We start from the raw sequence: 27,892 nt of genomic DNA, 5'->3' as shown, positions 1-27,892 counted from the left end.
GGTCTAATTGACATGGTGGTGTTGGCTCATAAGTTGGATTCGATGATCTCAGAGGTCTTTTCCAACCTAATTGATTCAGTGATTCTGAGAAGTCACATTTTGAGGCGACTTAAAAAAAAAAAAAGCAGTGAGGGGTTCCTGTTGTGACGCTAATCTGAGACCACGTCTTGCAGTTTTTCGGGCATGCTTCAGACCTCATTTTATTCCCACTGTTACTACTTTTCCGCTGCCTAGGTTATCCCGTAACACCAGGCTGGGCGATGTCACAGCGCCGGCGCGCCACCCGAGCCCGTGCTTCTGCCGCATTCTGCGCGGCCGGCGGCGGCAGGGCCGGGATTCCTCCCGGGGCAGCCGCCGCCCTCACCGCGCGCAGCTCCGCGGGGCGGGGCCGCCGCCGCCCGCGCCTGCGCGCGCGCCCCCGCCGCGGCGGATGAGCGGATCAGGCGGCGACCGGGCGGGGCCGCGGCGGCAGCAGCGGGAGCGCGGCAGCGGGAGCGCAGCCCGGGACGGCAGGGGAGGGGTCCCGGCCGCCGCCCCCTCCCCTGCACCGGCCGGGCGCCGCTCCGCGCCTCCCGCCGGACCTGCTGCGGGCAGAGGTGAGGGCAGCGGCGGCTCCGGGGGCAGCGCCAAAGCGACCGCGGCTGCGGGCGGGACGCGTGTGCCGCGGTGCCGCCGGGGCCGCGCTGCCGTGCGTGCCGCCTTCCCCCGGCTGCCGGGCGGGACGGGGCTGCCGGGAGCCCCCGGGGGTCTCCGGGAGCGCCGGGGCCGGTGAGTGTTGCCGGGCGCCGGCCGAGCGGCTGCTCGGTGCGGCGCCGGGCCGCAGCACGGTCCCGCGGAGCCGGGCGCCGCGGCCGGGGCTCGCGGCCGCGGGCCGGCTGCTGCCAGTGCGGTGCGCGCAGCCCGGGCCCGCCCGCCGGCCGCCGTTGAAACCGGCGGCGTTCAATGCAGTTAGAATGTGGCTGCCGGTAACCCGCTTCCCCTCGCACTGGGAAAATAAGCGTGCGCTGTAGCCGTGCCCTGGGGAGCGAAACCTGGCTACTGTCCCCCGTCCCGTGTGCTGCCGGCCGCGCTTCTGCATCACTGTTAGCAGGCCTTGCGAATGGCTCGCTTCCTAAAGAGCCTGGGCTCCAGGGGCGTTTTGCTCAGCGAACGAGCAGATCGTTCCGATGAGGTTCACAGGGTTGCTTGAAATAGTGGTGTTCACAAGTTGTGCGTTGTATCAGTGCGCTGTAGAATTCCCCTGATTGGAGGAAAGCCATCAATTCAGTGTGTCACTGAAGATGCTTCTAATGTGTTTTGTGTTGCCACTGTCCAGAACAGAGTTCTTGGGATTGAAAGATCTGGATACCTTTTAAAAGGAGTTGATTTTCATCTGGCGGCTTTCATAACTTCATTTATTTTAACTTCATCATAGGGAATACAAATCTATTTGATCTGTTAAGTGTTAATGCAATCGGGACCCTGCTAATGCTCATTAATTATCAGCCTCAGTTTTGAAGTTCGGAAAAGACAGGAGTTAGTACCGAGTTGTTAGTCTACAGTGAGCATAATGGCCAGCAACAGAGCTGTGCAGAGAGCAGTGCTTCCCACTTGTCTTTGTCAGGTCTGTTGAGTGAGCGTTTAGAGATGATGCAGTTCTGGTTTTCAATGATGCAGAAAAGATGAGAAGAGAACATAGCTTTGTTGGCTATCAAGTAACTGTAGAATGGACTGGTGAAATTTTCTGTGTGCTGTTTTGTTTTCGAATTCCCTGCAAACTTCTGAGGTAATTTGTTGTTTTAGCCTAGTACTAGTTTTTAGTCAAAACTCCTGAGCTTTGAAGTAATTTGTTTTATGATTATACAACTTTCCAAAACTTGGCTGTAGAGCCCTCCTTTCCAGATGCTGGTTTGATGTGTCTACTTCAGAATTGAGACTAGTTGAGGGAAAAAGAGATGTGTGATTGTGATCACTTGTGGATCCTTTGACTCTTTTTTTTCTTTCTTTCCTTTTTTTTTTTTTTTATTGTGGAGTTGCAAAGATCTTAGAATCATTTAGTTTGGAAAATACTCTAAAAATCATATTGTAAATAAACCTAATATTTTGAGGCTGATGTAGCTTAGGCCTAGCAATGCATAATCCTTTTTCTACTTTAATCATGGGTCAGGGAAAGAACTCCTTTTAAACACGCTACTTTGTCAAATTAGTTCAAAAATTACTTTTTAGTAAAGGTCTATCCAGTTCATATCTCTGCTGCATGTATAAACCCCCAGAGTACCTCAAACTCTGTTGATGTTTGTTAACTTTTACAATAGAAGGAGGAATTTTCTGATGTTGCAGGAAAGAATGTTGGACTCGTACACTTTTTATGAGGAACTGAACTGGGACAGAAAGACTTCAGTGGTCCTGTTTTTTTTAACAATGCATTATCTCAGGTTTTGCTCCAAAGAGAAATAAGATGCAGAAATGAAAGGAAGATAATTTTGGGAGAAGGGAAATTTATTGAAGATGGCTCATTTTTAGATTGCCTTTTCTTAAATTGAAGTGATTGAGAAGGGTCTGAGGCAATGCAGCATGTACCCATTTTCTTTCCTCTTGTCTGCTGTTAAACTTTCAAATAAATGGTTGTGCAACTGCCTAGTAAAGAAACTATGCATACTTTGTATTCTGTGAAGTTGTGTTCCAGCCTCCTCTCTGTCCAGTAAATCTTTGCATAGAACACTCAGCCAAGTTTTAATGAACTGTATTGAGTCAGTTATTAGGCTTTCATCTCTTCACTGATTACTGCTTTGCCACCTGCTTCCCCACTGCATTTCCCACTTATTCTGTTTCCTGAAGCATGCAAGAGAGTTTTCCAAGGGCCTTTTCTCCCTTCTCCCTTCCTGTGCTGTGTAATTCCTCTTGCTTTAGGCTGTCTGTCAGATAACTTATCTCTTAGTCTCTTGGTCTTCTGCTTCAGAACAGAAAATAAATTTGTTTGAGAATTTACATAATGTTGTATACTTAAAACTTCTTAATGGGCCAAGCAATGTGGTTTGTTTTAGTTCTGTTAACTTTTTCATGAACATGCATCAAACTCTACATTACTTGTGAGGGAAACAAAAAAAAAAAGACCTTCAGTGAAGAAATAGTGATAGCTGTAGAAAACAGCATAGTCTTACTCCCAACAAGCATGGGTTTTTCTCCAATCTGTGCAATGTAGTATAAACACAGATGTTACTGATCCTCTTCTTTGAACTGAAATGTGAACATCTTGGTCAGGTAAATTGTGTTTCATAATAGACTATGCTGTTAATGAAGATCTTCCTTCTACAGCACATGTACAGTTGGGAAACAGAGGAGCAGTAGCAGAATGCGTTTTGAGGGAGGTGTTTGTATAGTCACTGTTTTCACAGGAAGGGTGAAGCAGTGTAGTTTGTTGCCTAGGCTGTTTTGGTGAATTGGTGTGGAAGTTAAAAATACTGCTTTTAAGTGTGAAATGATTCTTTAGATGATTTCCTGCATGAACTGCTTTTACTATTTAGTTTTCTTTTTCTCCCCTCTCAGTATTCTGTTGGGGTCAATGATGTTGAATTAGTTAATATTTTCTGGTTTGTTAGACAGCAGTTATAATCATCTTCTATTAGAACAGGTGGTTGATGGTAATATAGTTCAGAAGTAAATCTTAAGACAGAAGAAATTATGGGTACAGTCTTGGTAATTTGTTTTGTATGAAAAAATCCAGCCCAACAAAAAACCGGACAGGGACAAGAAAATGTTTTTCCCAACATCTCTGATTCATTTTAGAGGACTGTCTCTGAATTTTACTTGAGTGATTCTTTTGCTGTTCTCTTGTCTTTTGGGTAAATTTGATATCCTCTGTGTTTAGCTTCTGGTAAATAGTTCCCTTCCTTTTATCTGATGCCTACACCTCTCCCACTAATACAAAGTGGAGAATCATGCTCTGAGTTTAAAGCTGGAGCAACATGAAGGGCTTTGTAAGGCTCTTGCTTCTCTTGAGAATGTGTGAACAAATATTGAGACAAGTGTGACTTGCACAGGTTTTCGAAGTGCTAGAAGGTCTAGTAACTGAAAACTAGAAAAAATGAGTTCATGGTGTTGGACTCATGAAGAAAAAATACTTAATGGTATTGATAACTAGTAGAGGAGATTTGTTGTTGCTGCCTTGTGGACTAATTTGGATCCTAGACTTAAAGAATCTGCATTGCTTTGGGTATGATTTTATAAATTAGCTTATGATGAAGGAGGTAAATTCTCTGCCTAAGAAACTCCCATCAATTTAGATGCAGTAGAAGCAGCTCTGTGTAGCTTTGTCTTAAAACCTATGCTTGTCCAGCTTTTGGGAACAGCAAATTGCATGCTTTTCTGGTGATTTGTCTCATTTTGGTAATTTCAGACCATGGTGGAGCTTGGATGTTGTGAGGGCTGGCATTGGCTTTTAAAAGCAAGTCCTATATAGAGTGTTGAACTCTATAGATGCAGCAAGTGAAGTTTGGGAAACAGCGCTCATAATAGGCCACTGATTAATAGCAGATATATTAAAAGTGTTTTATTCAGAGTAACTGGTTCTGGATGGTACACAGTTGAAATCTGGAGCAGTATTTTGCTATATTTGTTATAAAACAGTGTTTAATCCCATCTGTACTCTACAAGTAGGAAATCTGTTGCAGATGTAACATGTATAGTAGCATAAGAAGCTTCTTGAGAACAGCTAAAACTGTTTGACAGATGGTAGGAGGCATTTGGGAAGTAAGATTTTCACTTTGAGGAAATAGTTTGGACTTCTTGTGTTAGGAGAGGAATAAATAAACCTCATTTTCTTCACACTCTTTAATTGTGGATGTGAGGTTTTATCTTAACTTGTTCCCTCAGTGCAAGGTACAGCATTTATCATTCATCTACTGAAAATGCTACATCTGTCTCTCAAGAAGTTCTTAAGGTTACAGTGACTTTGACACCATATGGGAATGTGTGTATCTGATCTTTTTTTTTTTCCATTTAACCGTTCATTCATCCATTTGAAAGAGTTCTCATTGCATCTAAGCTTGATGCAATCATATGCTATCTGTATGTTCAGCTGTTTGCCAGTGCTTTAATCCTGTCACCCAGTCTGTGTTGCAGCACTGCAGAAGCTGTTAATATGACTATTCAGTTAAGATAAGGAAAACCAGCATGTTTCCTTCCAGAGTTATCTTTTTCTTGCCTGCAAATGGAAGCCATAGTATTTTGAAGGTTCTTTCAAAAGACCAGTGAGTTTCTTTTGAATAGTCTTGGACTTGGAAGTGCAGGTATGATACTGGTCATTTAAACATGTGAAAAAAAAAATTATTGAGTATTCTTGTTTAACTTAGGGTAATGTGTGTTGTAGGGAGACTTTTTTGGTTGACAGTTTTAGCTATTTAAGGAATTACACATGAGAAAGTAAATGGGATTTTTTAGAATTCACATGTTTAAAGCTGATAGTCTTTAAACAGGTGGTGTAATAAACAGAGTTGGGTCTTTGACTGTGGCTTGGGTATTATTTATCTATTCCTACACATTCCCAAGGCTTAATAAATTAAAGGGTACTTTTCACCTCTCATTCCACCTCAGAGTAATTAATTAAACCCACGAGTGGTTTAAGTGACTCTTCAACTAGCAGAAGCATCATTGCAAACCTGGCTTTGTCTCATGTACAATAGGTCTTTTTCTAACTACATAAGAGGGCCACTGTCTCAGTGATTGGCGTAATTTTCCTCAAAAATGTTCTTTAGATGTTTTATTTGTTGCAGATGACTTGTAGACTTAAGACAATTTATTACTTACAACAGGATGGTGATACTTAAAAAGAGAGCCATATTGTTGATAGAAGATTTATGAGAGTAAGTTATAGATTTTAGCTGGTGTCAAGTTCATGAATTATAAGATTCCCACCTTTAGAATAAAGGTGAAATGTGATGTATTAAGATTCATGAAACACTTGGCCAGGTACACAGCAAGTTGATTTGCTTGAAATTTCATGTGGATTTTTTTCTAATTACTTTTAAGAAATTTAGTAAAAAGAGACCTTTATGGGCAAAGTGAATACTTTTTTAGGTAAAAGATGGGTGGCATTTGCTTCAATATTGCATTGACCTAATTTTTTAGTTAATATATTCATATTTTATGGTCTTGCAATCTTTGCAGATTTTAAAAATTATTGTGTTAATGCTGTAAATATGTGAATAGATACTTAAACGGCACTGAATTGGGAAACTCCAAACAGCAGTTTTCCCTGGTCTGGTTGCTGTGTGGCAGAAAAAGATCACTTGGTATGTGGATACATGGTGATGGATATAAACTCTTTTCAGTACTAAATAGCATATTTTTTATTTATTCTTGGATATTTAGTTCTGATGTAAATAGCTGCTTATGTATCACTGTTTTTCTTTAAAGCAGGCTATACTGTGGTTTTTTTCTGAAGGGCATGAAAATACTGCAGAGTGTATGACTGGAGTTAGGGAAAAATACTGTTCACAGCCACATGAAGCTTTCAGAATAAAATCCCAAGTTTGCCACTCTGTGTGCAAGCTGTTCCTTCCAGTTGTGTCTCAGAGGTGGCTGCCCAAGAGACCTGCAATGTATGTGGGGACAGGTGGTGGAGAGGAGCAGGGTAGGAGGTTTATTCTTTGTGTTGTGGGATGCTGGTGCTGCCAGAAGAGGAAGCAGTTTATTTGTACTGGAGGCTTTGGCACAGCTTGTGAAGCTTTGTGCTGTGTTAGTCAAATATTGTTCTTTAGCGTGGAAGAGATAGTTAGAATATTGTTTAGGCATTGAAGCAGTGGGTCTGCATAAACTGCAGTTTGTTGTTTGTCAGCTCTGGGACTCACATACAGCAGCACCATACTGTACCAGGAGAGTAGGTTTCCTATTGTTCCTCACTGGAGACTAGTCTAAAAGAAGGACTGAAACATGCTAGAGTTTCAGTTTGAAACGAAATACATAACAAATATGAAAACAAATATTTAACATGGCTGTAGAAGGTCACCAGTCTCTTTCCTTGCATGACTTTACCTTTGTCTCATAAGAGCTCTGTTAGAAGGCTTTAGATGTAATCAGAGCTCTTGTGATATTTCTTTCAGTACTTTTTCCAGTGGAAGGCAATCACAAGAAAAGTTTATTTTTGTCTCTGAACGGAACTGAGCTAGTTTAGATCTCCATTTAGAGTAGTGCAATTAATTACATTATGCAAGGAAAATGTTTTGGTCTAAACAGAGATACTATAGCAATGCATATAACAGTCTATGTTAACTGGTCCTGACTTTTAAAAGTGAACCACTTAGCTTTTTCTTCTCCCTCATCCACACCCTCACATGTAGGGGCGTTCAGTATGGAATTTTCCACTTCATATGGAAATGAGCTCATCTTCTTGATGGAGGTATTTATTTGTTCTTATGCAATTTACTATTGGTGCATCTCCTGCTTTGTAGATAGGCACAGATAATCTTTGTGCTTCCTGTGTAGAACATGTCGGTCATGCCTTTCCTTGCCACCTACACCATGGCTGCTGAACATGAAACTGCATTTGTGTGCTGTACTGAATGCTGGCTCCATAGAGTTACAGCTAGGAGCTAAATTAGATGTAAATTGTAGGAGTGGTGCTGGGTGGAGATGGTGTGAATCCCCAGAATTGCTTTGTTTCAGGCCTTGGTCATTTTCAGGTGAAGAGTACATGTGAAGTCACCCAAGTGCTCTTTTTCCTCAAATAGGTGGATGTATAATTTAATTTTTTTTGGTAGAAGTTGAATACTCTAATATGACTAATGCTAGTGCTGTCATTTTTCCACGTCTTGGAAGCTGCTGTACTGTACTTTTTGGGGACTATTGGACTCAAGATTACTGGATTTTTTATAAAGAAGACAGAGTAACTTTAAAAAAAGAATATATATTTTAAGTACTTGAAACATGATGATGTTATTAATGTATAGTCCATGCATAAATATGGAATAAAGTAGCCAAAGACATCAGGTTGGTACCTAAGGGAAGTGTTAACTGTGTTCTAGTATACCAATTCTAGAAATAGAGGAGTGGGTCTGAGTTGAAACATTAACAAGATGAAAATGATGAGATTTGGAATTGGCACTTATATTGCCACTAAGGACCATTCTAAGGAGCTATTGCTCCTTTTAGGAAGGACTGTTTGAATAATTATGAATGTGTTGAATCCAAGCCTAGAGGAAACAAGATTTGTCTAGATACAGAGTTAAATACAAAAAAATCTTAAAAAATATTTGTTGAAGATGTCAAATAACATCTAGTGTGATTGGGAGGAAAAAGTACAAAGGAAAAGTTCTGTAGACTTGGGCCACAAATTGGCAATCAGCTCAGTGTCAATTCATTGTTTCTAATAGCTTGTTCTCCTGAACAATATTGGCATGGGGAGATGTTGTACACCAGCTAAACATGGTTAATAGTCTGCACTGTAAACCTGGGCCAAATGGAGGGAAAATTTAACTTTGACTCATCTCAGTGGATTTGTCATGTGTAGTATACAGCCACCAAGCATTTATTCTGGGTATGGTATGCCTGACAATGTAATTTTGCAAAACATTTTAAATATTGCTAGCATGACCGTACAGTTGAGTAACTGACTATGCTGCAGCAGAAGATAATGCAAACATGCTCTCTTCTCTTAATGCTCCATATTTTTAATGCCCGCTTTCTACTTTGGGAGACAAAAAGAGAGGTCTCTGCAACAGGAGAAGTCATTTAGGTCTCATATTGGACAGCCAAAGGACAACATCTGCAAAGAGAAATTTCCATATCAGATTTTAGACTTGCATATTTTCCAGCTGTCTAGGTGGCTGATCATGATTGATTCCTGAATAAGAAATCTGCTGCTCTCCTCTTTGCATTTCTTATGCAGGAACCTTACAATGCTGTATTGGCTTCTGATTTTTGTCCCTGATAATATGCTTTTCCAATTCAGGCAAAGTCACTAAAGTTATGGGAATATGCAGTAGAGGAAAAGGAGGAGGCTTGAGGAATACTGTTAAATTGTTACCTGAAGTAGCAGATAGGATTAATTTAGAGTGACTGAACATCTGGCCATGCTTTGGTGACTGATGTCTAATGTACTTAAAGGTGGATGTCATGTGCACATTACTAATGTATCTTTTGTGAGCGAAGACCACTTGCATCACTTTCCTAACCTAATAGCAGCTGCTTTGCCAACGTTGAGGTGGCCTTTTTGCATCTCTTCTATTTTTGTCTGTGTAAGTAGGATTGTGAGGGCCTCCTTCTGTTAGCTTTATTTAGGAAAAGACATCTGGGATTGCTGCTTTTTCAGCAGCAACGAGATAGTGAGATATGGCCCGTCTATTTCATCTGCAGTTCCAGCTCCATTATCTGTTCCAATTTCACTGGGTACTTACCATCTGTCTTTGCCTTGATCACCTTTAAAGTGCTGAAGGGAATTTTCTGTCCAATTTCTTGTAGCTCTAGGCACCATCTGACTAAATGTGGCTTTAGCTGTTTTTCAGGAAATCATAGTTTTAGAAGAGGGCATGGCAATACCCTTATATTCTCTCCAGATAGATCAGACACTGTGGAGAACTACTAGCTGCAGGAGGGTCTTTTTTTTCCTTTTCCTTAAGTGATATGCTTGCCCGTGTTACTTAGACAGTGGTGTGTACTGTCTGGGTGTGATACAGGGCCTATGTAGAATCTGCTTTGCTGCAAGGACTTGCTGAACCTGTAGAATATAATTTGCATGTGTGCATGTATATATTTGCATGGGTAAGAGTGTCTTAGCAAAATATTAGAAAGAGGATAACCTCATGTAAACTGTGAGCTGACAATTCTTAGTGCAGGGCTCCCAGCTAGGTCTTCAGCCTAACCCAACAGTCAGGGTAGCTGTGACCTGCAGGCCTTCAATTTATTTGCAGACTCCTTTAGGAAAAAAAGAAGTTTTTGGTATAGGTAAGTAAAGCAAGTTTGCTTATCTGTATGATGGAATTGCAGATTTTGAAGGTATCTCTACTTCAATTAGTGCATTAAACAAAATCTAAATTGAATCTGCACAATACATAAAAAGTTACAATTCTAACACTAAGGGTCTTGCTGGGCTGTCTGTTATGATCTTTTGGAGGCTGGAAGATTTATGTTACAATATATATTTCCTCTGATGAAATCACAATTCTGTAATTTCTCTTCAGTAATTAAAATGTACTCTTTGTGCAGATAAGCCAATAAGCTGACATTTGGATCTTGTTTTGTACAGATTTAAGGACCCCACACTAAGCTACCTATAAAGATTTACTGCTTGCTGTTTTTAAAACCAGTACCTTGATTCTAGCTTGCAAACAGGATTGTAGTTAACTGTTACAAACCTGTGCTACCTTGAAATTGGTCAGGGTAAACCTTAATGCCAACAGCTACATTAAAGTGCCTTGGAAAAAAAGTCATCAGAGGAAAGCACGGATTTGAGGCCTGTGATGCTGGCAAGCAGAAAGCATTTCCCCTACAGAAATGTCAATTCCATCTATTTAAATAGTACACAAAGTTACTGAGCATAAGCAGAATTTTTAAGACACAATTCTGAAATCATCAACAAGAATAAATGTTCTTCTTTCATAAGAATATTTCTCCTTTGATTAAAAAAAAAAAAGGTCTGCTAAGGCAAAGGACCATTGAGCAGAAAGCTTATAGGTTCTAATCAAGGTAGAATGCAGCAAGGAATGAGCTGCCCTATAAAGTGAAGGAGAAACTGGCAAAAAATAAACCTGAGTATACAGATGGATCTGTACCATGTCAGTTACTTTAATTAAATATTAACTATACCCACTTACTGTCAGTGCTTCAAATACCACTCAGTATTCATCTCCATGCACTAACAAGAATATTTTTCTTTGAAGCTTAATAATCAGTGTTTTTCAGTGTCATCTGCTCTGCTTGTCTGTTAGCTTGGAGCAGGGAAACATACTTTCTTTTTAAGTCAACTAAGAACTGGTGTAAGGAAATGAGGCCTTTGGTCTCAGAGAGTGTGGTTTTTGGTGGTTTTGCTTTGCTTTCTTTTTAAATTTGTACAAGACCTCTGCTCTGGTTACTGTCAGATCACGTTACAAGTTGTGCTACTTTGGTGTTCAGACCTTGTTGAATTAAAAAAGCTTTTGGAATTCCCCCTGTTTTTGGTTTATAAACAGCCATATGTGTATATATATATAAATATCTGTCTTCAATACATTAAAAAAAATTTCCTTTTATATCTTATTGTTGATTTCTGCCTTCTTCTTAAACAGAGCTTGATTTATGTCAAAAAGAACATTAAATACCTGGTAGGTGGTGGCAATGTTTCAAGCATAACAAATCGATGAGTGCATGTTGTACCATTTATTGAGTATAAATATTTATTTTTTGTTACTAATTGACCAGAAAAGAACTTTAATACACATTTTAGCTGTTTATTTCATCAATTACCTAATTGTATTTCATCCTTGTTTATGAAATGACAAAAACTGGGATTTTTTTGCTTAAGTCACTTTCTTCTGTGATTGATTGTTTTTGTAAATATAACCTACTTATGAACAGGACTCTTAATGTAAACATACTGAAATAACCTCTGTCTTATTAATTGCCATATTAGCAGTGTAGATGAAATTGAGGCATGAACAGAATAAGGCAAAAGTCAACATGGAGCTGTACTGTTTCAGTTGCTATACGCTTCAAAATACCACCTGTAGTCTTTCATTCAAAAAGAGAAGAAATTATTTCTATGCATCCTATATAGATTAAATATTTGCCAGTAGGAATCTCTGACAAATATATTGCAGATGTAGCTTTTCCTGTCTTCCTGCTTTTTCATTCTTTGTTTCCTTACGTGGATTTTTTTCTGAACTCTGTTCCTTAATTGTTCTGGATAATAATTTGTGGACTACTTCTTGCTCTTATTACAAGTACAGGAATTCATTATGCATCTGAAATACTTACCAGCATGACATTTCTCATGCTGAGGAGTTAGAAATCATATCTTCCTGACATCTTCATCAGAACTTGAAACAGTGTATTCTGCATCATGCTGATGAAGATCTAGCAGAAAAATTAGATGGCTTAGTCTGCTTTTGGAAGAAGAAACCAGCAATTTTTCTGTAACAACACGGACACTTGGTATTGCTGTGTAGCAGCAGGAGGCTCAGGCTTCTCAGAGTGCTGGCACTATTGGTTTTTGGGTTTAATTTTAAACTTCAGGAAGCGAAGGCTTGTGGCATTTTAAGATAAGTGTTAAGAAAAGTGTTAATACACTTCACTGTGTATTGTCCTTAAGAACTAAAGACAATGAGTTTCAATTTGTTTTTCCTTTTAATTTTGTATGTGGAATATTGTCTGGCAGTTGACCTTTTGTGAATTTAGTATGTAGAAAAAAGCATTTGTGCTTGCAGCCCAGGAAGAGGAAACGGAAATTAGAGTGAAAAAGACCTGGTGTCGATTTCAATGTATAGTGTTCAAAAGTCATGGCTGAAACATGTCTGCTTTATTGCATGTAAATTTGAACTGTAACTCATTGTAGGCATTTTGTAGACATTTCTGTGTGTTTAAAAAAATGAATTTGTTTCCAGTGTTAGCTAACAATTTAATTTAAACAATTTGGTGGTTTTTTTGGTAGTGTGTTTGGTTGGGGTTTTTTGACTGCTAGTTTCTTGTAAGTGATTAAAACATAAACTGCTTGCTTAGCAGGTATTTCTATATTACAAATGTAGATTTTAAGAAGCTTGGGTTGTCTTTCTTGCCAAATAATAGCATCTGTTGTGATTCATTTGACTTTAAGATGCTGGGGGAAATGTTGTGGAAGCAAGCTCTTGGCTCATAGAATAATTTTCTGAATATAATTTTGTGCTTTAGTGTTTGATTTTGCACTTCTGCCTGTAAACTTTTGGATGGAGGGAAGGAAGAAAGGGATGTGGGGGATTTTTGGTGTTTTTTCCTTTGTTGTTATTTTTGTCATGGAGCAGATGGTGTTTTAATGACTTGTAACTTGCTATAGCTGACCACCTGCAATCTGCACAGTGTGTACTGCAGCAGGGCAGCCCAGACAGGGGAAATTGTGGAGGAAGGAAAAGTAATTGCTGAACAAGTTTCATGTGAAGTCTTAATATCTGTCCTCTTCTTGTGACACAATGCTGCTGTTACCGTCAGTACAGAACAAAAGCCCACTTGAGCTGGCAGCCTTAATTGCCATCCTGTTGCAGAGTCATGTTTGCTTGAAATTTGTTCTGTGATTTAAAAAAAATACATTTATCTCCATATTTGTCTTGCTGTAGTCCTCTTTCAGGTGATGGCCCTGTGTCATTAACTGTTTTGGTTGTAATTGTCTGTCTCTTCTCAACATCTTTTCTCCATCCCAGCTTTATTCTATGTCCATAAAAGTTTTATCTTTAGTCTCACACACCTCTCTGCTTTCATTTAAACATATAGCAGCATATTTATTTTTTCTTCTTTGCTTCTGTTCTGTCTTAGCAATTCAGAAACCTAGCAGTATTCTTCTGTATTCTTGTGCTTTGCTTTACTTTCTCTGCAGAAGAATACAGGTGTTCACTGATGGAAGCTTGCATGATGCATGAATAGTTTGCAATTGTAAAATTTTAAATGTCTCCATGTGAGTCCCATTCATGACAGACTTTGCTGCTTACCTTGCAAAGATCATGCTATTGTAACAGTGTGGGAGAAGCTGCAGTTCAGGTGCCTATGCCAATGTCTCCTCCCTCTGCAAACAAATTACTGCAAGCATAAGCTATAAAGCAAAATTAGTAACACTCTACTCCTCCCAGTACTGAGTCAGGGAGGTTGTTATCAGCGTAAGTTTATTTGCTCTGACCACTGCTTGTAAGAGCCCTACTGCTGATACTCTGGTGGAATGCAGTGGTATCAGTCTGCTGTCCATTACAGCTTTGAACTTTGTTTCCTGAGTTAATGAAGATGACATATTGTTGTGTCTTGGCTTCTGCTCCTCCTTCATCACTGTTTCTGGTGTCTCATGCATCTTCTAGTTCCCAGCAAATGTTTTGCTGAGTAGGAAAGATGGCAATTTTGATCTTCAGCAGGCTGTCCTTCCTTATAAAGGAATAGAAATGCTAGACTCCTATGGATTCTGATTTGTGAAAATTATAAAGACAAGCTGGCATGCTCGGTATCTTGGGAGCTAGTATTATATACTTTGCTTGAGATGCATGATGAGGCTGACAGCTAGGAGATGGAATTTATCTGGGGGAGCATTGAAGTTGCTGTTGAGGTGGTTCCTAAAGCTACTGACTTGCTAGTGATGAAGTCATTTTTCTACCCATAATTAAATGGGTGGAAACCTTGATGGTGGTATGAGATTTGCACAGTTTGCCCTTCAGTCTGCTTCTAGCATGTGTGGCAGAAGACATGAGTTGTAGCAATGGGATATAGCATACTTTGCTTTTTTCAACTCCTGCTAAAACTTCAGGAAGAGAGGGAATTGGAAGTCAAAGCAATATATATACTTGGATCCATGTTACTTATGTTTTCCAGGAATGAGTGATAGTTCATTCTTGTGAAGCTCTTGCTGTGCATGCCGTGATGTGAACAGCCAGCTTCCAGACAAAAATGACTGCTTTTGGGGGGTTCTGCATGGAAAGTGTGTTTCTGAGAGACTAGACCTATAATTTGGCATGAAATTGAGGTGTTTTCTGTGCAGGCAATTACTTTCTGAAAAAGTGCCTCAATTTCAAGTACCTTGAAAATCCAGGCAATCCAGATATACACCTGCATTAGAACAGCACTTTGTAGTCAGAAATATGAGGTTACTATGGAAACCTTGATTTTTCTTTTGGTAATCTGAAACAAAATGTCTGAGTGTGCTCAAATCCCATACATGGGAGCAGTTTATTGTGGGTCTCTGTTTTAAGGATGCTCTCACCTGCAGTAAGTTAACGTTTTTGTTTGGCTGGTGGTATGGTACCTTTCTTTAGTCTCTGAGAAGGCTGCTTTTCAAATTAAAGCAGTGTGTATACTTTCTAGACTGTGTGTGGTATGCTGTGGAAATGCCTGAGCTGAGGATTCTTGAAGCACCCTTAGAGAGTATTCCCCGTATTGCAGGTTAGGGCAGGGAGGTGAGCTCTGTGAAATACTGCCATCTACAGCACTGTCATGGGTAACTGAACTCCAAGTTAGAGAACTCCAAGAGAGCTCCTTGGAAGTCAGAAGGCATGAAATGTGACATAAAGATGATTCTGACTTTCTGTCACTTCATGCAGGACCTGTATTCAAAATGAAGAGATAATTTAAGCTTATTGAAATACTGGAACAGATGCTTGTTAAGCAGATATATTGTGTATATTTAAAAATAAATTCTAAACATGGGGAAGAAAAAGTAATTAATGCCACTCTAAACTCCAATAGTGAATGAAGTTATACTGAAATATAACACTGGAATATATCACTGGAAACAAAATTTTGATGTTAAAACTGAGTAGTAACTATAAAATGGTACTCATCAGCTCAGATTCACTAGAAGATCAGAAATCACTTTACCTGCTTTGCCTTCTGTTGAAATAAAGTTATGAGAAGAAATGTGATCATCAGAGTCACATGCATCTAAATTTCATAACAAGTAGGCATGATTTTTTTTGTAAGAGGAAATATCTATGATGTAGGAAAGATGACAGAAAAGCGAGAGTTCTAGCTCCTTCTGCCTGTCTAGTTCTGCTAATTACAAAATGGAAGGCATAAAAAAGCAGGTTGGGTGACGTAAATTATAAGTAGATTTCCTTGTCAGTAGTCAATCTAAAAGGCAGAATGAATGAGAGGGAGAGAATTTAAGCTCTTTGAATGGGAACTGTACTGTACAATTAATATCTGTTCTTAAAGATGGCTTGAAAAGGCAAAATCAAACTTCATAGCTGACCTAGATCTTCTTTATCTTTTTTCTCTGTGGCTATTTTTTCTGTTAAACCTTCAATTTTTTCTCCATAAACCTTAAATATTTCAGGATCTTCAGGAAGAATTGAAGAATTTTTCAGTTCTTATTAAAATGTGATTTATTTTTTTTATTTACTAAAACAGCTAACATATCTTTGAAGGTGTTTAAGGAGACAATTGTGCTATGCTTTTTTTCTTTTTTTTTTTTTTTTTTTGATTGAATGCTATTCTCCAGTCCCAAAGTAGACAGACTACTTAGCATTTTAATTGGTTTTCATGATGAATTTAGGTTTAATGTTCAAGGCCAAGACAGGGTTAGAAGGTTAATTATACTTACCAACATTTGGGAACAGTCAGTTCTCATTGTATGTGAAGTGCTGCCCTAGTGCTTTTCTCTTGGGGGGAAAATTGCTTATTTTTCATGCTGAAATTGGAATATTTGTGCGCTTATCTTGGTTTGGTGGTTTTGATGGGTGTCTCAGTTAGTTTACAGTTTGGTGCTTATAAGTAGCTTTGAAATATCTAGCTGGCTATTCACTTTTAATCTGGATTTTATTAAGTTAATAGCACTCCTAGACTTACAAGCCCAAATTTCATATTGCATGTCTGTTACAGACAATTTGGATGTGAAAAAGCTAAAGCTGTGAATTTTGCAGACTTCTTAGAAGCCATCATGGGAGTGTAAAACATGCCACTGCATTAAGAACTACTGGCATATGGTATTTTTTCTCAGGTTGTGATCATCAAAAATACAGCTCATCCTTCTCTGAGTTCTGTTGAGGGTTACAAAATGAAGGAACAAAATCCTTTCTCATGGAAAAGATTATGTATGCCAAGCTGATTTTTAGATTAGAGGCTCTGCGTGCTTGTTGCTGTCATTAAAATCAGTATTACTTGGGCTTTAGCTTTACAATTTCATAAAAAAACCACAAACCATTAAATTTTCACTCTGCTACATGTTCATTATAAGATTTCTTGGACAAATCATAGTTTTTAAAAGTTAAAGACTCTAGCTATAACTACAGAGTACCTGCTGAAGTTGACGGGTTTGTATCTGTGACAGCTGCTTTTGGATACTTATTAATGGATTGAAAGTGCAGGACACAAGGCTCCTCCAGTCCCCCTTTTAGCGCTGCTCATGGTTGGAAGCATGTGCTGGCACTTACTCTTACAGCTGCTCCTGCAGGGAGTCTAAATGGGTACCCACACTTTGCTTCCTTCTGACCTGTCAGTGCAGTGTGTGAAAGTGAGCGCCAGAGATGAATGTGCCCCAGGAGCACACTCTTACACTATGGGTAGGTTGGGACATACATTTTTGTACAGTTACAGCTTCTGAGCTATTGCTGCCTGGCTCCATTTACTTTGTGAAGCATGGAAATTAGTGTTTCATTCTTTTCTTACACATTAGACTTGGAAATACACGTGTAAGCTGCCTTCAAGGGAATAAAATGTGTAACATTATACATAGAGGTGTAGTTAACTGCTCTGGCAGAGATACAGAGTATTGAATTACTTTATGCTGATATTATCTCAGTAGTTAAGCTTGTGTTATCTTGGTATTGTGTGTGATTTTAAATATGAGAGTAAATTATAAAATGCTGTTAACTGATAATTCTTGTCATTTTGGAGGGCAATATTGGAATATTGTAATGCTGTGAAAGGGAAAGGATGTAGGTTTTTTTTACTTTAAAAAAAGAAATACATACCCTCTTGGAACTATTCTTCCCCTTACTTATCATCAAAATAGCAATTGAATTTGTTTGAGCTTAGGAATATTGTATCCTTCTTTCCCAGCATCCTGTTTTTTGCATTCCTGAACTATGTGATGGCTCTTGCTCATTAACTACCTCCTTTAACTAGCTGATTCTTGAGGGGCTGGATAGAGGATGGTGGGGAGGCAGGATTCAAATTTCCTGTCACACAATTCTATAGGATTGCACAGCCGAGAGGATTGTATTCACTTTAAATCGGGTGCCCAAGCTATCTGATGGCCCCATTAAACCATTTTAGGGGAAAGAGAATTCCCAGTACTTGAGTAGACTGGGTGGAAAAGCAGGATGAGGTTCCTTTTCCATTAAATATTTGTTTAGCCTTGAAGAGAATAATGCTTTGCCTAGGATGTAATTTTTTTCTCTTTGTTTTCTTCGAAGCATTTCAAAGAACTTCCAAGGAAGTGTCAAGACTTGGTTTTCCTGTCTGTGCTTAACACCACTCCCTGGTTGTCAAGGAACAGAACCCTTTATCCCAGCTGTGACACGTTCTCAATTGGTTGAAGCAGAAAAAATAGAATCTTCTCTATTGGTCCCTGAAGCAGAAAATTAAAAGCACTCACATAATACATGGTTCTTGCTATAAAAAGTCTTGGTGTCTCCTTGCAGTACTGGGAGAAAAAAGTATTCTGCTCTTCAGAAATGGGATAGTTTTGCAAACAAGTATGTTTAATTTCTGTTCTTGAGGGCTGGCTTTAACATGTGAAAGGCTTGACTTCTATTTTCATCTCTGTCAAAAATAATTTTTATATAAGTTGCTTGTTTGTTGCAAATAGTGTGAGCAGTGGCCTGACTTCTATTAAGCAGTGATATTGACCTGATTTCTGAGGGCTGCGAATTGCAGATAAGTTGTCACTTGATGATGCTTGTGATTTGTCCACAGCTGTTTGTTGTGGCAGGCCAGGTGCTTCTCATTGCCCAAAGAAATGTCATAGAGGAGCTTGTAATTTATTAAATAGAAATGAGTAGGTAAACAAGAGGTTGTTGTTAGGTCACTTGCCAAGTCTGCAATGCAATAATGTTGTACAGTTCCTGTTGCTCAGGCTATATTGTTTAAGTATTATTGGTTCATCCTATACAACTAAAAGCTATGCAAGATTGTTGCAGCAGTTCCAAATCAAAGTGGATCAGCAGTTACTCAGTAGTTTTATATGAAGTCTATTTGTAATATTTTTCTCCTGTATTTAAAAAAAACCCCACAGAATAACAGTGAAAAACCTCCCAGAAAAACTCCAACTTTCCTCCCTAGGATCCTCTCAAAAACTTCACAAACCATAAACAAACACAAATAAACAAACAACCCTGCCTGAATTGTGATCAGGTAGAACAGCACTGACATCTAAAAAGCAAAGTTGGGTTCATCAGCTTGTTTTACTTTAGAGTGAAAAAACCAAACTTGGCATAACCAATGGAAATTTAAATTAGACTTTCTAAAGCTTTTTAATAAACCATGATGTGTAAACCAGATACTTTTGCTGCCTGTTTGAACCTGCTGCTGCTTTAAGTTAGGATTTCTAGGGTTTTTCCTATTGCAGTAGGTTACTCTGACCTTTTGTTCTTAAATTCCTGTACAGATATCCTGTATCTTAAACTTGTGTAAACTACCTTCTAGCACTTGCCAAAAGAAATTGAAATAAAGGCCATTTATTATGTCATAATTTCTGTTTTAGTATGAAGAAGAGACATGGCTGCTAAAATAAGAAAATTAAATTGTACATGAAAATAAACATAAGGTTCCTGTTTGAAATATCTGCATTTAAGCCTGCAGAAAGCCCATGTTTTAGAAACCTCCCACACAATGTAACTATTACAGCCAGCACAGTTCAACTGAAACTTGTTTGTCTGGGTTAAGACTTCTTTCATATTTTTATTCTTGGAACTTGAATTGATTTTTCTACTTTATTTATTTCAGTTTAGAGCAGAAATGAGAATTGTAGTTGCTCTCTTAACTGAATTCCTGTGAAGTGTATTCATGATGCTAATTCTAGAGGTACTCTCAGTTCTTACTTTGCTGAAACAGCCATTGATGTACAGAAAAGTGGCTGTGTACTGATAGGTCTTTGGGAGAGCTGACACTTATCATGTCCTTTCAATAACTATGAGAATATTTTTAAAAGAGGCCCTAAGGTCTCTTTCACCCTTGAAAACATGCTGGGCACTCTTTTCAGTTCTCAGAGGCAGCGAAATACCTAGTGTGAAGGAAGGGCTAAGAACCTAGTAGAATTGCCATTAGAAAATTGGTCTTTGCACTGACTCAGTTTTGGAGGTATATTATTAATTTTATGGAAAATCTATGGATCCATTTAGGAAGTCAGCTGCAGTAGCACCTGATGTGGCAGTGAACCATCTTTGTGTTGGTGCCTATTTGTCCAAGCAAAATCCCTGCAGCTTCTGAGATACAGAAACTTTGTGGTAGTTTAAAGCTGACATTTTTACTTCATTTGCAGTAGGTAAAAAGCACTCACCTAGTCACATATAGCTTATCTAGCAGGTAATAATTACTTGATCTGTAATAGTATGATTACTTGAAATAGTTTATAGATACTCTCAGAATAGCTTACTGAAACTTTATTCCTTATGAAGTAGATGGTATTCTTGACCTGCAGATGAAACTTAAAATATTTCTGTATCGATGATCTCATTATAAATTAAATGTTTAGATACATCATTTGATGTACTAAAGTAGACTTTTAAGATCCTCTTATTGAAGATTTTTCTGAACAATTAATTAATTCTTATATTCTCAAAATGTTTTTCATAGTCTTGTGTTTTGTTTTGAAAAGTTCCATGCAGAAGAAATCCAAATCTATTTGCTGTCTCAGGAGGGCAACTGATTCCATTTTGGCATCAGCATCAGAAGGATTTGTTCTGCCACCTCTCCATCTTGTCTGTGGAAACCTCTCTGCTGATTTATCTTGTTCATTTGAGAAAAACCTGTAACAATAACACTGCTTTTCCTTTTGCCTTGGCATGATTCCCTTCATTTCCTGAAGTAGCTTCCAGGTGATGTTGAGGGAGTCTCTAGCTGTAAAACATTGTGTGCTTACCCAGGCTGTTTTGCTTGGAGTGGAAGTAAGTGAAGAGGTTTATCAGCTGTTTGTCACCCCTGCAGTGTCCCTCAGCTGTTTGTCATCCCTGCAGTGCCTAGCTTGCAGAAGTCCCATGAACTAGCTCAGTTTAAATGATTCACATTTTGTAAGTGTCTATTTAAAATAATTTACAATAGTGAGGATTCCTCTTGACAGAAGAGGGTTAGGGAGCACCTGCACAGGCAGGTCTGCAGACAGTTCAGAAAAACCTCAACTTCAGTGTGGTAAGAGGTGGTAAGGACCAGGTGTAGAGGGCTGGTAATCTCCTAATCCCTTCCAGCTGTCTCCAGCAGAGTGTCACACTGCCTCTTCATACAGCTGCCAGAATGGGAGATGAGAAAGACAGTACCATGTGAGTGACTATTATTTGTAACTTGACGGATGTGGAAGAAAATCACAGGGTGGAGTTCTGAAAGGAATGTGGTTTGCCATGTCTCTAACCACTTAGTTTTATCCCATCTTTTTTATTCAAAATCAAGACTCATTGGCAAATTTAACCTTGTATGGTTGTGTATGATGCCCACTTAGTTATTTTGCTGGTTAGTACTGCAGCAAAGTAATAAAAAAAAGTATGTAAAAATACAATGTAAGATTTGGTGTTGTAAGGTTTGAATAAATTTTCTTTGCCTACTTCAGAATGAAACAAATAAAAAAATCTGAATATTTTATGAAGCTTCATAGGTTCTCTTAAATGGACAAAATCAGTTTATTACCTCTGTTATTTTTCTGCTCTGAAGTTAGACTGAGCCCTAGGTAAAAATGGCTCATGGAGGTGAACTGTATAATGCTGCAGGTAACTAGACACCTTTAAGTGAAGAAATAGACATTTTTACCATTAAGACAAACAACTCGTTTGAGTCATGGGAGCAGTCTTGCAGATTACTTATTGTAAGACCTTGGTAAGTTTGAGAGCTTTGAAGTGTATTTCAATGGCAAAGGACTCCAGAACCCTAGGAACTCGAGCTTTTAGAGAGAATGTTGGGATTTAGTACCCGTATGTGAATCTTACCATATTTTCTGTACTCCTTCATTTTTTTCAGGACAAGTTTGTTTGTGGAACCCAGTTTAAGGTAGTAATAATGGAAGTTGCAGTGGGTATTCAGAAGTTTGTTATGCTTTCCTTGGTCTTCATTGCCAACTAACTCTCTCAAAAGATAGCTGAGGTATCTGGACTGTGCCAGGTTTTTTCCAGATGAGAGATGTTTTCAAGTCCTGTTCTTAAACATTTCAGTTTTCCTGTTTTTTTTTTGGTGGTTTAGTATTTGATATTTTTTACCCTTCTGAAAACAGCCATACAGAAACAGAGGAAACAGCTTGCTCTGCATGTGAACTGTTTATTCAGGAGATGAGAAGGCAGGTGATGAAACTCGGGTGGAAGGAAGTGTTTCATAAGGGTAGATTTGGTGGCTGATAGCATTCAGTGATCACAGTGTACTTGGGGAACTTGAGGCAGTTGTTGATTGTGGTGTGTTTATATTTGTAGCAGACTTTTGAGCATTCAAACATTGCAATTCAGAGTTAATGTAACTATGCAGCTTGTCATCTATGACTTCTATATAATTACTGGCTTTGTCAAGCTCTCCTGTTTGGACTGACTTCACAGTAGTAGGATTTGAACCTAGAGATTTTTTCAGCTCTCAGATTTCTCATCTAGAATTGCAGAATACAACCAGTTCCTAGTTCTTCTGAGTTCTTGTTAGATAAGAATGTTAGTTTGAGAGTCAAGAAAAACTTGTGATTTCTTTGTTTACCAGGTCTTCTACTGACTTTTTTGACCCTGTTACCTCTCCTCCATTTTTACCAGTAACTCTGCTTCAGTTCCTGCTTTCTTGGAACTGATCTCAACAAACACAGGGTACTTGGCATGCAGTGGCACTGTGTCGTGTGCAAGAGCTGGCCAGATCTGTAGGTTGATAATGAAGTGTACTTGGTGTGCAGGCTTGTTAGCTGAGAAAGATGATCTGTGGCCTTGTGCTACAACCAGAAGGCTTTTCTTCCTCTGGTGCACTGTATTCGAAGAGCCTTGAGAGTAAGACATGCTATCTCTATTACCTTCTGTGCTATTGTTTCTCCCCTGCTGCATGGAGCAAAGTGAAAGTGTCTTCAGCAGTCCTAAGTCAGCCTGAAAGACACTTAGATTTTTTCAGTGCCTTGGTTTGATCACCCTAGTTAGATTTAGGGTACAGATTTCCTTTAATTTCTTAAAACTGATCCTATACCTCTTAGGAGTTATAGGTGACTATAACTGCTATAGTTAGATCTCAATATCTAGGAAACTTGTTTGTTTGATTTGTTGTAGCAGTTGGATACCTTTGTCAAGAGTGTTACCTTAAACTTCCTTGTGGATCTTATAGAACTGCTTACCTGCAGTTCACCTGGTTATCCTGACAGATAGCTGAACAAGAGTCAGTAACATGCCCTTGCCATAAAGAAGATGCATGGTGTTCGTGAATGCTTTAGCAAAGCATTGCCAGCAGGTTGAGAATAGCAATCCGTCCTCTCTACACAGCGCTGTTGAGTTCACATCTGGGTCAATGGGTACATGCAGGGTGAATGGCAACATCAGTGTTGGGTACTCTTCAGGGCTCCTGAGTACAAGGGGGATGTGGATGTACTGGAGAGAGTCCAGTGAATGGCTGTGAAGATTATCAAAGGCCTGGATCATCTCTTCTTTGAGGAAAGGCTGGAAGAGCTGGGTCTGTTTAGCCTGGAGAAGAGATGGCTCAGGGTGAACTTATCAATGTGTATAAATACCTGACAGGAGGGTATAAAAGTGACAGATACAGGTTCTTTCCAGTGGTGCTCAGTGATACAAGAGGCAGTGGGCGCAAACAAACATGGGAATTTCCATCCCAGCATCAGGAACACTTTGTAACTTTGAAGGGTGACTAAGCACTGGCACAGGTTGGCCAGGGTGTTTGTACAGTCCTCATCCTTGGAGATATTAAAAATCTGTCTAGACATCCTTCTGCAAAGGGGAGCTTGGGCAAGATGACCTTCAGAGGTCTTTTCCTACCTGGACCATCCCCTGATTCCCTGTGAAATAGCATTTCTTCGTGCTGTTTTGACTGTGCTTTCCAGCAAGGACCTAGGTGAATTTTTATACTTCTTGACATCAGGACCTAGGTGAATTTTTATACTTCTTGGCATCAGTGTAAACAACTAATTTTCTTTTCTCCTAGTATGCCTTGCCTTTGCTTGCTGCCACATTGATCTTTAAAGTCAGTGTATTGTTATGCTTGTGTCATCTTAAAAAAAAAAAACTCATCTTGGGCAATTTAAATGCTTCTACTTTTAGGCTACTAGGGAAAGAAGGCAGGCATCCAGCAGAGCTTAGGTCAATTTGTAGGTCAGAGTCCAGGAGAACACTTCCTCTCTGGAAAGGCTGGGTCAGGAGGCAGTAGGCAGTGGCAGGTCACAGTGAGGATGGGCCTCGCCTTGAGGTTTTGGTGCTGGAGTACAGGAGGGTACTGTGATAACAGAACTGATCACAAAACAGTGCTGTGGTGCACCTGCCCCATCTAAGGACCCTAGGTGATAGTCCTTAGGAAGAAAGCTAAAACCTGAATACAGTATGCAGGTGTTCAAGTAACTTGGTCCCTTGACTAAAAAGGAAAATGTATTAGATTCAGGAGTTATCTCTACCACTTGCACTTTGTGTCTGCACCTTGACTGAAATTCAGGAATTTGTGTGGGGGAAGTGGGGACTCTTGATGAAACTCCCCAGATTTAGTGAAGTGTTTGAACTAAAACTAATCTTGTGTGGGAGGAGGGGAGGAAGAGTCCTTTTGTGAGTTGGATTATGATTTAATGTTATAAATATACCACCAATAGGGTATTACTACCATGTTGTCAGGGCTAAACTTTCTTCTGCCTAGAACAAATACCATGTCTGGTGATGAGCTCTTGTTATGCTGGCAGGAAAAGGGCCTTGCATTGCCTAGTAGCCCCTTTATCTAGTTAAATGTACCCTGCAATAAAAGCTTATGTAATCTGGTTAACATACAGAATATGTAAGTCAATACAGCACACTGCCATATCCACTTCATTGTTCTCTATAGGACTGAACAAAAGCTTGCTACCACAATTTCTCTCATGGCCAAGGCACCTAAATTGTACTGCTTTTGATCTGCGGTTCATGTAACTGTATCTAAGTGAATATTGGGTAACAGCATAGTACTGAGACATTCATTTTATGGTTTTTGAAATTATTTTTTTAACGATAGGAGTTGTCTTCTTACCTCCTCCCATAGGACTTTCCAGCATGCATGTGTATAAATAGTTAGAAAAGATCCTGTTTATGCAGAGTAGTAGCTTTCATTGATGCATATTTTCTTTCCTTCTGTGGGAGACCTAAGGAGGATTTTCCTATTCTCAAGGTGCAGTGAACTAAAAACCAAATTGTTATAGAAACTGCCAATGGCTGAAGCAATTTGTTAAAACCATGGAACCACAGTATGCTTTGGGTAGAAAAGGCCCTTAAAAATGATCAAGCTCCAATCTCCCTGCCATGGGCAGGGATATCTTCCACTAGACCAGGTTGCTCAAAGCTCCACCCAACCTAACCTTGAATACTTCCAGGGATGAGACATCCACAGCTGCTCTGGGCAGCCTGTTGTAGTGCCTCACCACCCTCACAGTACATATTTTCTTTCTAATATCTAATATAAACACTGCAAAACTTAAGTAGATTTGTGAATGACCTGGTGGACTGACCTGCTGACCACACTTCTTTTGGTGCAGCTCGGTTTACATTTGCTTTCTGGGCTGAAAGCACTTGTTGCTGGGTCATGTCTAGTTTTCATCCACCAGTATCCCCGATTCCTTTTCCTCAGGACTGTTCTCAACCCATTCCCTACCTAGCCTTGGGTATTTGTGCTTGCAAGTATTTGTGCTGGGGATAGCCCCAGCCCAGGCGCAGGACCTTGCACCTGGCCTTGTTGAACTGGTGTCCTGAGGTTCACACAGACTCAACTCTGAAGTGTGCCAGCGTCCTCTGGATGGCACCCCTTCCCTCCAGCTTGTCAGCTGCACCACACAGTTTGGTGTCATCAGCAAAAATAAGATGGACTACAAGTGTTAACAGGACAGGTTATGGATTGTGTAATAAGAAGAAAACATTTCCCTTCTGCTTTGAATATATGTTTTTGACTTGTTCAACCTTCTTTGGCGTTTGAAAGAATGAACTTATTTTGTGGCAGGATTCTTCTGATTGGTAATACCTTTCTGTGTGCCTGATTGTATGCAATATACATAAAGGAAAAATGGCTGACTAGCTGGCTGCCATTATTGAGTTATTTTCAAATAATTTAATTTTGTGTGTGCCCTCCTGAACACTTCAGCTTTTAAGCATTAAGATTGTGAAGGAGCATTTGTTAATTAAAACCTCAAGCTGACCAGACTGCAAACACCTGTGAACATAACAGAGAGCAGCAAAAGCATGTCATGAACATTCCCCAAAAGCTAAAAAAAAACCCTAGATCAATAAAATCATACATTTGGGGTTGTATCTTCAAATCTGATGGTTGGATTAGCTAAAGTAGAAAAGAGCAGCCTTCATAATAACCTGGCTGCATTTACAAATAAGAAAATTCCTCTTCCCTGCATTGGTTGGAAAATTGTTTCAAAGCTTTGGGGCTCAGATGGTTAGAAGCATTCTGTAATTTTCAAAACAAATCTGTTCTCCAATTTCATACTTATTTGACTCTTTGGCAATATCCTTTTGCTGAGAGAGCCCTTTTCCTTCCTTTGTATTTATTTTGGCATATAACAGAAGCAATATTGTTCACTTTCAGCCTTCATTTTGCCAAGAAAAATAAGGCAAGCTGGCTGTCTACTCTTAAGCTAAACAGCTTGGGGGAAGGTAGTCCTTAACCATTTCTGCATCTGCTTTACTGTTTAAACATGAGCAGGTAGAATTTTTTCCTTCCTTTTCCCAGAAAACTTCTCTGCAGCCTTTGGGAGCATGCTGTATTGAGTCTTTGAGACCACAAGTGATTATGAATGCTAGGAATTAGACCATAGGTTACCTGTCTGATGGCACTGCTCTTGAGACCAAGATAAGGAAGGCTGTGGTCATGTGAGCAGATAAGGGAGCAGAATACCCCAGGACCATTGACAAGAAAAAGTAAGAGTTAAAAAATATTAAATATAAAAATGGGTTTAATGTGTTTTAGGTGAAATGCTCCTGTCAGCAAAGATCTCTTAGTTCAAATAACTTGAGTATGGTTACAAGTTTGTGTAACTACAAAAAGCTGAAAAACCGCTTTAAATAGCAATGCTCACATCTGTATGTAATAACACTCATTTTTCATCCTATTTAAAAGTGTTTGGTGTTTCTGCAAATTGAATATGCATGCAGTCTGGTGTTGCTGAATTTCCTGCTAATAAGAGAACCTGAAATGGGTGTGTGGGGGAGAGATGACAAGCAACAGACATCAAAAATCATCACCCAGGTCTGCATCTCATGTTTGGGTGTGGAACATAAGGGTCACAGTGCCTGCTGCTCTGGGAAACAGAGCTTTAGGGTGAATTCCTCTACCTGTGGTGATGGCATCTTTACTTTTATTAATGCAAATTAATAACTTGTAGTCATCGCCTTTCAGATGTCTACTGTTTCTAATTGACATGAGAGCATCTAGCCAGGCTTCCCAATTATGTGCCACTTCAGTTAATCACTCAGGTGCTAGAGCAAGGTCCTCCTCAGCTCATTGGACTAAGTCATAGAAAACTTTTAACTTTGCAATTTTGTTAGCACACAGTTTTGTTAAACTATTTTTAATGGTTCCTTTTGTGGTTTACTGGCATATGTTATAGTAATTATCTAGAGTATATTAATACTGTATGTTTTTTCCTGAGGGAAAATTTTAGCTTGCTTTTCAGAATACAAACCCCAAAACCAATTATAATAAAACATTGAAAGCAGTAGAATAAATGGTTATTCTTTTTAGTGAGATTTGTTTTCCTGAATGTCTGTTTCCTGAGACAGAACTTGAACCAGAAGATCCTGTGTATTCTGGTTATCTGTTTGCCTTTCTCCCATTCTCCTGCATTCAGGATGTTCCTCAGTTTCCCTGGGGGGACTGTGATGTCTTCCCACCTCACACTTGTGTCTTCACTTCATCTGTTTTTACTAAAATTTGCCTTTAGCTTCATGCATGG

At 39.3% G+C, this 27,892-nt stretch overlaps 1 protein-coding gene across 2 annotated transcripts in view; it reads left to right on the top strand.

The window, feature by feature from the left end:
• The first annotated feature begins 462 nt into the window (after positions 1 to 462).
• The window catches only part of OSBPL8 (oxysterol binding protein like 8), an 83,082-nt gene continuing 55,652 nt past the window's right edge, over positions 463 to 27,892 (top strand). For both annotated transcript variants that reach the window (XM_021528140.2, XM_021528139.2), the window contains exon 1: positions 463 to 596. The gene's annotated coding sequence lies outside the window, so the exon portion shown is untranslated. The remainder of the gene's footprint in view (positions 597 to 27,892) is intronic.

This window comes from Lonchura striata, chromosome 5 (genome assembly GCF_046129695.1).
Source record: "Lonchura striata isolate bLonStr1 chromosome 5, bLonStr1.mat, whole genome shotgun sequence".
Classification (NCBI taxonomy): domain Eukaryota; kingdom Metazoa; phylum Chordata; class Aves; order Passeriformes; family Estrildidae; genus Lonchura; species Lonchura striata.
This window is presented reverse-complemented; position numbering and strand designations above follow the sequence as displayed.